Raw genomic sequence first — 12,065 nt, 5'->3', positions numbered from 1 at the left:
CCCCAGTTTTACCTTCTCATTGGAGGGTTTTTGGATAATCATATCTAGTGTCATATGTGTGTGAATGCTTATATGTTTACATGCTTTAGATATACATGCTTTACATGGTATTTCAATTTACTTGCTAAATGTATGAGATGGATGTGTGGTGAAAGTTTTTATGGGTCCTAGTGTAAACTACTGATTCACCCCCCCAGCCAGAAGTTTACCTTTCCTATTGTAATTACATCTATATATTGTCATGGACCTTGTTAGAGGACTTAGGCCTTGTTAGAAGCCTCAAACCTGTTAGGAGTTGTTATATACCAATTATGAATGTGTGTAAGATGAGCCCACTACCCAAACATGCAATGTACAATAAAGCTCTTCAATACAAAAGATAGATACAAAAACCTTTGCACTACTACTAATGTCTTCAATGTTCGGTATTGTTTTTGCTACTCTTCAGAGAACTTTATCACAAATTGCATTCCTCTAATCATATATTAGAATTTGCATCATACACAATTTCATTTGATTACAAAAATATTACAATTAACTTCACATTTACAATCTTTCCTTTATACCTTTCTATTTGACAAATATCTACTTTGGTGGCCTTCATACCTTTATTAAACTTATCAAAATACAAAATTAACTCTTTCCCACTTAGGGTTAACATCTAGGATGCCGTCCCTAATTAGTTAATTTATTTGTTTGGTAAAAAACTAATTCCTTAACCCAAAATACTTATTTCTTTATCATGATCTATTATGCCTGTACAATACTGCAACTGGTAAAATCATTATAACTATGTCTATACTGTATGTACTGTCTTGAGAACTTGCACACGTCATCATCATAGCTTTTTTAATCTGTAACTCCATGTGTCCATAATATGCCTATGAAACTCGCCAATCAAAACCCTAACTACTTTGCCAGACTTAGAAAGTTTTCTAAGTCTAACTGCCAAAACATCATCTGCATACTCTGCTCACTTCACATAACTGATATGTTGCTATAAATGATAATATCATAATGTCTAACCTATCTAGATTGTCAATAGAAAATTTGAGGTGTAGACCATAGATTGGAAATTAACTTCCCTGATTACAACTATATATCTTTTAGATGCAAACATAAAATGATAAGAGAATATGGTGTGAACTCAAAACTCTTTTCTAATTTGCCAAGCATGATCTAATAGATACAAGGATATTGTTTGACAATGAAAGAACACAGGAACATAATTGAATTCTTAAATATAAAACCTATCACTAATAGACTCTCTCAATTCCTTCATGATTTGACATGTCTATAGTGAAGAGACATGAAGCCAAAATGACAACAAATTACTTGATGAATTGTGTTATGGATACGACCCAAGAAAAATAATATTTACAATCTTATGAAATAGTGTGAAGGATTATACATTTTGATCAATATAAAGAATACTGTCAGCTCCAACTTCCACAAGGTTTGATTGCAAAAGTGTTTAGAATATATGTAATGGTGAGGATTGAGTAGCTTTACCTATGAATCAAACAGAATGAGATCCCTTGCTTGTGTGAATTGGAAGATACCCAATATTAAAATCATTTCCCATTATGGAATAGTATTGAAGTATGCAATAATATTGAAATGACTTTCTTTTCTAAGTTCATCACCACTTATCATCAAATGGAAGAAAGAAATGGATACGTTGTATCAAGTTAACTTGTGACACTAGAAGAATGAGGTTTTATTGAAGATTATTTTGATATTGAAGCTCCAAAAAGTGTTTTGAACTAATTTGAGTCTATTTTTTATGTCATTCAATGGTTGTTTGGGGAGGAGCTTATGGCCATAAACCATAGATATCACATGAATCTTGATATTTCATCCATGTTGGTGGGTGTGTTAGCCCCAATTGATAATGCTGATTAATGTATGTGTAAGAGTTGCATTTTGTTGTTATGTTTTCATTGATGTCAAGTCTTGGTTAGACATTTTTCTAATTCACTAAAGTGCCATATCATTTGATCGATGAAGGGGATTTGAAGAAAATATGATGAGTTAAAGTGTTGACAAGTGTTTGGTATTCAATGGGCACTTGAATGAGTTGGACTTTGATGATATAATGTTAGTTTGATTTCTTTACACGATCTTAAGTAAGATGTACATACAAGACAATTTGGCCAGTGAATGAAGGAATACAATATTAACCAAGCCACTATAATTGTCATTGAGCATCTAGAAAAGAATTGTGGAAGTTTAGTGTTAACCAAGTAATTTCAGTGTTAACCGAGTCAAGTATTGACCGAATGAGCTATAATAATCACCAAGCACAAACAAGAAGAACAAGTTTGTAAAAGATTAAGATAAGGTTGACATTTGGTAAAAATTTAGAATGTTGGAGAAGTTTAGAAGATAAGGACGAAGTCGGTTATGAGATCAATGACTGAAGTAATTTAGAGAAGATCTAATGGAAAAGATTTATCATTTTGAATTGGAACACATAGTTCAAGGAGGAAGTCTATTTTTTTGAGTGTTTAAATTCATCAAATTCAAATCTGATCGAGATCTACAATTGAAATTAAACGACAAAATCTGGAAGATTCTAGAATGACAAAAGTTATCTGTTTAAAGGGATGAACAATATGTTTCTTATTGTTGATTGTTGCTAATCATTACAAATGTTGAAGGTATTGATCAAGTTGTTGACATAAGGTGACCTAAGTAGAACAAGAGTGTGAAGATCAAGCAAAGGAAGTGCTAAGTTGAAGTGTGGAGTGTGTAAATCAACTAGAAATGGATCAAAAGGAAGAGATAGAGTGAAATAGAGATACAAACAAGAAAGGTAGTGCTAAAACCTAACATATAATTTCACTATTACTTTCTTAGCATAAAACTCTCTTAACTGAGTGGACCTAACAAGTCGTTGAAACCCTATATGGTAACATTCAATAGTAATATTTGCAAGTCCTTCTGAGCATAACACTCTTTAGAAATGTCAAGGAGTGCTAAGGTGTAGATAATCTTTGGTGAAAACCCCCTAGCAAGGTCACACTAAAAATGTGCATTTAACCTTTAACAAGGTTAGCTCCTAACATAGCTCAAATTTAGAAGAGTGAAAATATTTGGGTTGCCAGTTCTCAGGTGTTTTTTTTTCCCTTTATAGGGTCTCCACACTAAATACTTGTGTCACATGTGTGAATGTTTACTGTGTTGCATGTCTATTTCATGTGAACTTCTTAATGTTGCAACTCGGTATAAATTGGATGATTACTATGATACTCGGTATATTAAGAAATAGTAATATAACAATTCGATGTGAAGTTCTTATAAGTTTGAGTTTGATGTTTGATGTGGTTATTGAGTTATTGATCTGAAAGTTTATGAATTTGAAGTTGGTACAAAAATGTTCTAAGGCTTGTAGGATAGGATAATGGATCAATGAGTCCAATGATTAATTTTGATGGTGAAGAAATACTTGTCTGTTGGTTTAAAAGAAATCGTACTTAGCATGCCCTTTGGCTCTGGACATAAAACATCACCAACAATACTAACACCAATACCAACAGTTAGGAATGAAGCATTGATGATATATGGTTTCTTAATGTACATTGAAAAAATTAATCACCACTTCAATCCATTGATGGAGGCAATGAGATGAAAACCATCAAAACAATGGATTTCTTAAAGTAAAACACGAGTTTGAACAATGAGATTGATATAAAATAAATGACTACCCTATTCACTCAGTTTAAAGGACAACTAAAGAACAACTAAATGTAAGAAATCATAAAAATACATTACTTATAAAATAGACACTACATAATATTTTTGCAAACCTAAGACATTTTATCAATTTGCTTTAAATAATGATATAGCATTATTCATATAAATTTTAAATCATAAATACAATTTATTAAAGAAAAAATAAAAAACCCTTTCAACCCATCTTCCTCTGCTGACCATGGTTTTTTAATTATTTCAAATTTCAAATTTCATTGAAAATTATGATCATGAGTGATTGACATTGACTCATTGTTTATAAAGCAACTATGTTGTGTCTAATTCCAATAGACTTTTGTCGGCGGAAAGAGATTGAATATACTTACAAACCACTTTTAAGAAAATATCTTAGAAAGCCAACACGCCTTCTCTTTGTTTATTCTTCGTACGATTGATCACCACTCTTATCATAACATCCATTTGGACAATTATGGATGTTACATGGGTTGGTGTTGTTTCTTTTGTGAAGGAATGTGGGCATTTAGTTTAAATGGTTTGGTATTGGTGTTAGTATTGTTTGTGATGTTTCATCACAAACAATTCCAAGCCTCCTCCATGTGGAAAACATTATCTCGCCCCCTGCAAATGTGGCAATGGGAAATTAAAGCATGGATTCAAATAAACCCATCACACTTTTAATGCCCGTTAACTATTATTATTAGTCATTATTATAAACCAAAAGCACGGCTTATGTTCAAAAGTAAATAACAATGGGCATTAAAAAAACCTTTACAGATGATGAAGTTAAAGAAAAATGTTTCAATTAATATGATTAAGCTTTTTGATTTCTGCATCTTAATATACATGTTAAACTCCTCTGTCATGCTGAAGTTGTTGGGGGTACGAAGTTCAACGGTCACATGACCATTCATTTTTTCTTTGTTTCTTCATATTTGAAGAGCTTTCTATATAATGGCTATGTGTAGTCTATGTAATGTATCGGTTAATGATTAATACAGTTATTCTCTACTAGAGTGTGGACGTAGTCACAAACTCTGATACTAATTGTAAATATAAAAAACAAGCAAAGAAATGAAACACAATAACACAAGTATTTATTGTGGTTCACCACAATTGTGGCTACGTCCACACTCAAACAGGGAATCATTGTATTAATCAATAACCGATATGTCTCTAAGTACATGACAATCTATCTCTATTTATACATTTACATATAGCCTTCAAGCGAAGAGCCACAAAAGCTGAACAGTCACAATGACCGTTGGACTTCATATCCCAACAACAACATTAAAAACACTCAATGAATATAATTCAAAATAGATATTTTGATATCATTGATGACACTTTCAATTATGAATTGTTCAACACCTCATTTGTCCAATAATCTTCTTTCCATCTATTTGATTACTAATGATGGAGGCAAAATTGTGGAGTTTACACCTGGTTCAATTGTTAGTAGAGATTTGCAAACTAGATAGATTATCCTATTAGGATGATCGGTCATGTATCTCGGTTATACAAATTTTCAAATTATGCTCTTGAAGATAACTTTGATCTTTTGGTTGTTGACCACACTCTAGTGTGGATTATGATGTCGAGGATACTTATGGTTACTTGAAAAGTTGACTATTTAACACTTTTAGTTTAAGAATCAAGTCTTAGTATGTGATATTTAGACCGTTCTAAATTAAAACATTCTTTTAAGTGATCTAATACTGAGCCTTACATTACATCTCCTCCATCTATTGTTGCATCTTTAGAACTTAATATTGCTTCTTCAAGAGCTTCCATTGATTCAATGCAAATAGGTTAATTCATTTTTGCTCAACTACAACTTCTTGGGATGAGTACTTCACAAACATTGTAGGCTTGTGTTAGAAGTCCTATCTTACATACTATTAAGAAAACATATATTCTCTTTTATGTTTTCTTCTATGGAGTTGCATTATGTTCTTCAAATGTTGTGAGGGCATCTTCAAACTCTCCTATTATTGTCTACATCACAAGTCTGTCACAATTTGGCATTGGTATGGAAGCTTATGACTAGCATTTGGAGGCATCATCATTATTTATAGATTGTATTTAATTCATTTTCACTAGGCTCTTGTCATGTTCATCAATGTACCCTAAAACACTTGATTTGATTAACACTTTTCATCACTCTCATAGGGATATTTGAGAAAAGTTTAGAGACTTCATACATCTCGAATTCTCTTCCCTCATTTTCCTTTCAAGAATGGGAAGAGAACTTGTATTTAAGCAACACTATAGGCATAGAATCAATGATATCCTATTCACTTATAGTAAAAAAAAAATACTAGATAAAGAAGACTTTGGTTTTGGACTAATTTTCATTCATGGTATATTTTTTATTCATTATATCTTACTAGATTTGTAATCATGTATAATCTAGCTGTATTTTTAGTACAAAGTTTTATTGGTTGCCTTCTTCTTACCACTTTCCTTTTTGTTCCACTCCAAAAAAAGATATACTAAACAAAAATGTACATAATAAAATACACAAGGAATGAACGGAATGAATGAGTTTTATTGATCTACAAGACCATCAATCTTGGGAATCAAGAACAACAATTTTCAAGTTCTTTTTGTTGCAGTTCTTTGTTATGGATCTTAATCAAAAAGTCCCCCAATTTTGTAAAGCCTTTTAGATCTCAAGGCCACTTGAAATTAGTATGATCCCAAACCTTGATGCTAAAAATTATCACACAATCAATCCTTGAAAAGAATACAATAAGCTTTGTCCCTTTAAATAACTCATTTAAACTACTCACTTTCAATTTTTTTAATATCAAAAACAAATATTTTTATAAACAAACTGTTAGAAAAAGCTCACGAGTGTAGAAAGTTGAGAAAAGCTCAGTCATGTCACATCTTCCTATGCATCATATCATTGTCTACATGAGTATAAAAAAAAAAGTTGGACTGTTAGCTCAATTGTACAACAACTCTGAAACATATTGTTGGTGGAAATGAATGATACATCTACTCTAATGCACACAACTCAGGACTTGCTTTATTAGAAATGATTGACATCGACTTGTTCTGGTTAAAAAAACAACTATGGTGAGTGTAAATTCAATCAGCGTTTGTCCCATCTCCTGCCAAACTCTGGCAAAGAGTCCTCCTATAATGACAACCCAATTTAAGGGAATTTATGAGAAAACCAAGAAATCCTGCCCTAATTTATTCTATTGCAACAAATTCCTATAGTTGATCAATACTCTGACATTATAACATTTCTTTGGATTGTTCAAGTTGATTCATTTTGTGGAAACAAAAATGGGTTGGTATTGTTTCTTTGTGAAGCAATGTGAGCCAGAGACTAGGGTTTCTTCATCAGGGAACGAGTTTATATGGTTGGTGATATTGCTGTTGTTATTGTTGTTTGTGATGCTATGTACAAACAAACCTGCTCGTCGTCCATGTCATTATAGACTCCATTGTCACGCACGCTGCAAATTTGGTCATCCACATTAACAGAAAACATGAATTTCAGGGTATGCATCATTTTCCTCCTGCTAATCTGTGAAGAATAGTAGGTTACTGTTTTTAGATTGTGACTTTTCTTGTAGCAGGGGATTCTTTTTTGTTTCTGTTCATGAGGGTATATTTTCTGGGTATTGAAGGGTTGTAGTTTAATTTTAATGAAAATGTACTTGTTTTATGATGTTTAATTTTTGAATAAATTGAAAGGATTATATATGCTGTTTTGGTTATTTTGATGGAATGGATCTTTTATTGTGGTAATTTAGTCAGAAGCAAAATCTCATATATTAATACAATTTACAATTTCTTCTCATATATTAATACAAGATAGATATGGCTATTTGTTATTACTGTAATTGGGTTCTTATGATTGTATCTTTATTGATCTTTGGATACTATTTTTGTATATGATCTTCCCCTTGTAACAGGGATTTCAGATTCTTCTCAAAGGGGTATATCATTTGGATATTTGGAAGCGTTGTAGTTTAAAAGTATTTTGTCTACAAAATGTAAGGATTACATTTATTGTTTCGGTGGTTTTGAAGGAATAGATCCTTTCATTTGTTGTAATTTAGCTAGCAGAAATTATCTCTTATTTTATGGTAATTTAGGTGTGGAAGATGGCAACGTATAGTTGTCTGGTTTTTTTGTTGTGCCATTGGTCATTCTGTTTTGTAGCTTTCTTTTTTGTTTATGAATTTTTGTGTCTCCTCTATGAGAATCTAATTAGAAGAAATTTCTGACATGTTTACAATATAGAGATAGTAGTTATTTACAGCCATAATATAGTGGGTCCTTATGATTGCATTTTTATGAATCTTTGGACTTCATTGTTGTATAAAATCTTCACTTTGGATTTGTAATGTTATTTATTTCTAATAAAAGATAAGATCTTTTAATCAGTAAAGGAAATCTCTGAATGTCAAGTATATTTATATTAATACTATTAAATTTATAAAATAAATTTTGATGTAAAGACGTCCAATATATTGTTAACTCTATTGTATACCTTAGAAAAATGTATGATTTATCTTTCAAATCATGTTATGATAAAAGATATACAGTTTTTTGTCTGGTTTTGTAAACCAGTTTTAATATAAAATACATATCAGTAAGTTTCTCAAAATGGACTTATATTCTAAAGGTATTGTAAACGATATCAACATAATAGAGATCTCTTTTTACAACTAGACATCAACTTAAAGGAATGGATCTCTATTTGTAATAATTTAGTTAGAAGTCAAAATTCTTAATTAATACAAAACAGTGACAATTGTGGGTTAAAATTGTAGTATAGTGGACCTTTATGACTAATTTTGCTGATCTTTGATGGGATTGAACCTTTTAGAAATTCTAAATTCTTATTTATCTTGAATAAAAGATAAGATCTTGTGATCATGGTAATTTAGCTAAGGAAATTTCTGATATACTAAATTGGTAGATGCCAACACATCTATGTTAAATAAATAACTAGTAATGTTTAAATTTATGCTGATGCAAATTAATCCAAAGTAAAGATGCAAAAGATATCTATATTAAATCCATTCTATCCATAAAAATAAAATATACAACGTTATATTTCAAAAATAGTCTAATTAATCATATAATAATGTTATACTCCACAAAAACAATTAATATCTCATAATCTTTATCCTCACTAACTTCACAAACTAATCAATAGTAAGAACCACACTCCATCTCTTAAATTAATATTACATCTTTACTTTTAAAAACTTAAAATAGAGATGATTAGAAAAGTCCATTTAAAAAATTTAGTCTGTAATATGAAACCTGTACTAAAAACTCATGACCGGCTCTACCCATTAATGGTTGACTCTGAATCTTCTCTCCCCCAAAAAAACCATTCTAGAAGTATTTTTTAATAAATATTTGACTTGTCTATAGGCAACTTCCAGGAAAGAGCCTAATAGGAATGAGTATCTGAGAAACCCAAGATGCTCTGCAATGATCTCCTCTTATATAATAAAATCCCCACTGCACGATTTTCTCTGATATATAACAAATTCTCACTATGATATAGAATGTATCAATGTTCTGACAATATAACATTCCCTGTGGATTGTTATAGTTGATTCATATTGTGGAAGCAAATGAAGACCATTCACAGTGTGAAGGAAGAAAAGAATGGGGATGAGTTTAAATTCATGGTGGTATTGCTCTTGGCAGTGTTGTTTATGATGTTATGTGTCAGCAATCAGAGGCCTCGGCGTAGAGGCCATTCTGTCATTCGTTGCACACCTCCTCATGTGCATTGACAGGAAAAATAAATTAAAAATATCAGGGAGAATATTTTTATCCTAATGCTTTTTATTCTTTTGGCCATGAAAAATCAAAATTTTATGTATTTTAGATTGTGATTTTTAAGCAGGGGAGTGGTTTTTCTTATCACTTTCCTTTTTTTTCTCCATTCCAAAAAATATATACTAAATAAAAATTACACAATCTTGGGAATCAAGAATAACAATTTTCAAGTTCTTTTGGTTGTCAGTCCTTTGTTATGGATCTTAATAAAAAAGTCCATAATTTTGTATAGCCTTGTGGATCTCAAAGCCACTTGAAATTAGCATGATCCGGAACCTTGATGCTAAAAATTATCGCACAATCAATCCTTGAAAAGAATACAATAACTTTGTCCCTTTAAATAACTCATTAAAAATTTTAAACTACCCACTTTCAATTTTTTTAATATCAAAAACAAATATTTTTATAAACAAACTGTTGAAAAATCTCACGAGTGTAGAAAGTTGAGAAAAGCTCGGTCATGTCACATCTTCCTATGCATCATATCATTGTCTACATGAGTATTAAAAAAAAAAAAAGTTGGACTGTCAGCTCAATTGTACAAAAACTCTGAAACATATTGTTGGTGGAAATGAATGATACATTTACTCTAATGCACACAACTCATGACTTGCTTTATTATAAATGATTGACACTGACTTGTTCTGGTTAAAAAAACAACTATGGTGAGTGTAAGTCCAATCAACTTTTGTCCCATCTCCTGCCAAACTCCAGCAAAGAGGCCTCATATAATGACAACACAATTTAAGGGAATCTATGACAACACAATTTAAGGGAATCTATGAGAAAACCAGGAAACCCTGCCCTAATTTATTCTATTGCAACAAAGTCCTATAGTTGATCAATATTCTGACATTAGAGCATTTCTTTGGATTGTTATACTTGATTCACATTGTGGAACCAAAAATGGGGTGGTATTGTTTCTCTGTGAAGGAATGTGAGCCAGAAGCTAGGGATTCTTCATCAGGGAACACGTTTATATGGTTGGTGATATTGCTGTTGTTATTGTTGTTTGTGATGCTATGTACAAACAAACCTACTTGTCGTCCATCTAAGTGTAGACTACGTTGTCAGCCACGCTGCAAATGTGGTCATCCACATTAACAGAAAACATGAATTTCAGGGTATGCATCATTTTCCTCCTGCTAATGCGTGAAGAATAGTAGGTTACTGTTTTTAGATTGTGACTTTTTTTTGTAGCAAGGATCTTTTCTTTTTCTGTTCATGAGGGTATATTTTCTGGGTATTGAAGGGTTGTAGCTTAATTTTAATGAAAATGTACTGGGTTTATGATGTTTAATTTTTGAATAAATTGTAAGGGTTATATTTGCTGTTTTTGGTTATTTTGATGGAATGGATCTTTTATTGTGGTAATTTAGTCAGAAGAAAAATCTCATATATTAATACAATTTCTTCTCATATATTAATACAAGATAGATATGGCTATTTGTTTGTTATTACTGTAATTGGGTTCTTATGATTGTATCTTTACTGATCTTTGGATTCTATTTTTAATATGATATTCGCCTTGTAACAGGGATTGATTTCAGTTTCTTTTCAGAGGAGTATATCATTTCGATATTTGGAAGTATTGTTGTTTAAAAGTATTTTTTCTACAAAATGTAAGGATTACATGATTACATTTTTTCTCTATTCTCTTGCACTCCTCATCCTGATGATGGATCACTGTGTGTGATCCGAAACGTTGATGCTTCAAAATTACGACACAATCAAACTCCAGAAATTCTCATGATATTACTAATGGATTGTGGAAATCAAATGACATTAATGATTACATTTACTGTTTTGTGGTTTTGAAGGAATATATCCTTCCATTTGTTGTTATTTAGTAATTTAGTTAGCAGAAATGGATCTCTGTATTTATGGTAATTTCGTTGTGGAAGATAGGAATGTATAATTGGATGTTTTTGTTTAACCATTGGTCATTTTTTTAAAGGTTTTTTTTGCGTTTATGAATTCTTATCTTTCTTTTTATGAAAATTCAAATAGAAGAAATTTCTGATATTATTACAATATAGAGAGACTTGTAGTTTACAGTCACATTATATCGGATCCTTGTGATTGCATTTTTATGGATCTTTGGAATTCACTGTTGTATAAGGTCTTCACTTCGGATCTAATAAAAAATAAGATCTTGTAATCATGACATTTTAGTAAAGGAAATTTCTGTATATTAAATGTACAGAGATGCCATGTATATTTATATTAACACTATTAAATTCATGAAAGAAATTTTGATGTAAAGAGAGCAAAGAAATTGTTAGTTCTAAGAAAAACGTATGATTTATCTATAAGATCTAGTTTAGTTGATGTTATAATAAGCAATTTATAGTTTTCTTTTTGGTTTTGTAAATCAGCTCTAATATAAAATAGATATCAATAAGTTATTCAAAATGAGCTTCTATTTCAAAGGCAGTATAAATGATATTAAGATAATAGAGATCTAGTTTTCCATCTCTTTTTACAATCGGGCATTACCTCAAAGGAACAGATCTCTC

At 31.0% G+C, this 12,065-nt stretch overlaps 1 long non-coding RNA gene across 1 annotated transcript; it reads left to right on the top strand.

Moving 5' to 3' along the window:
- The first annotated feature begins 6,719 nt into the window (after positions 1-6,719).
- LOC149551021 (uncharacterized) lies at positions 6,720-11,343 on the top strand. Its single transcript, XR_016352652.1, has 3 exons — positions 6,720-7,235; positions 7,653-7,733; positions 11,084-11,343. It is a non-coding gene; the product is annotated as an uncharacterized LOC149551021 (long non-coding RNA).
- The last annotated feature ends 722 nt before the right edge of the window (positions 11,344-12,065 follow it).

The sequence above is a fragment of the Cupressus sempervirens genome, chromosome 6, assembly GCF_028749045.1.
Source record: "Cupressus sempervirens isolate cs-2001-9-10 chromosome 6, ASM2874904v1, whole genome shotgun sequence".
NCBI lineage: Eukaryota > Viridiplantae > Streptophyta > Pinopsida > Cupressales > Cupressaceae > Cupressus > Cupressus sempervirens.
Note: the sequence above shows the minus strand (reverse complement) of the source record. Positions and strands in the feature narration are given on the sequence as shown.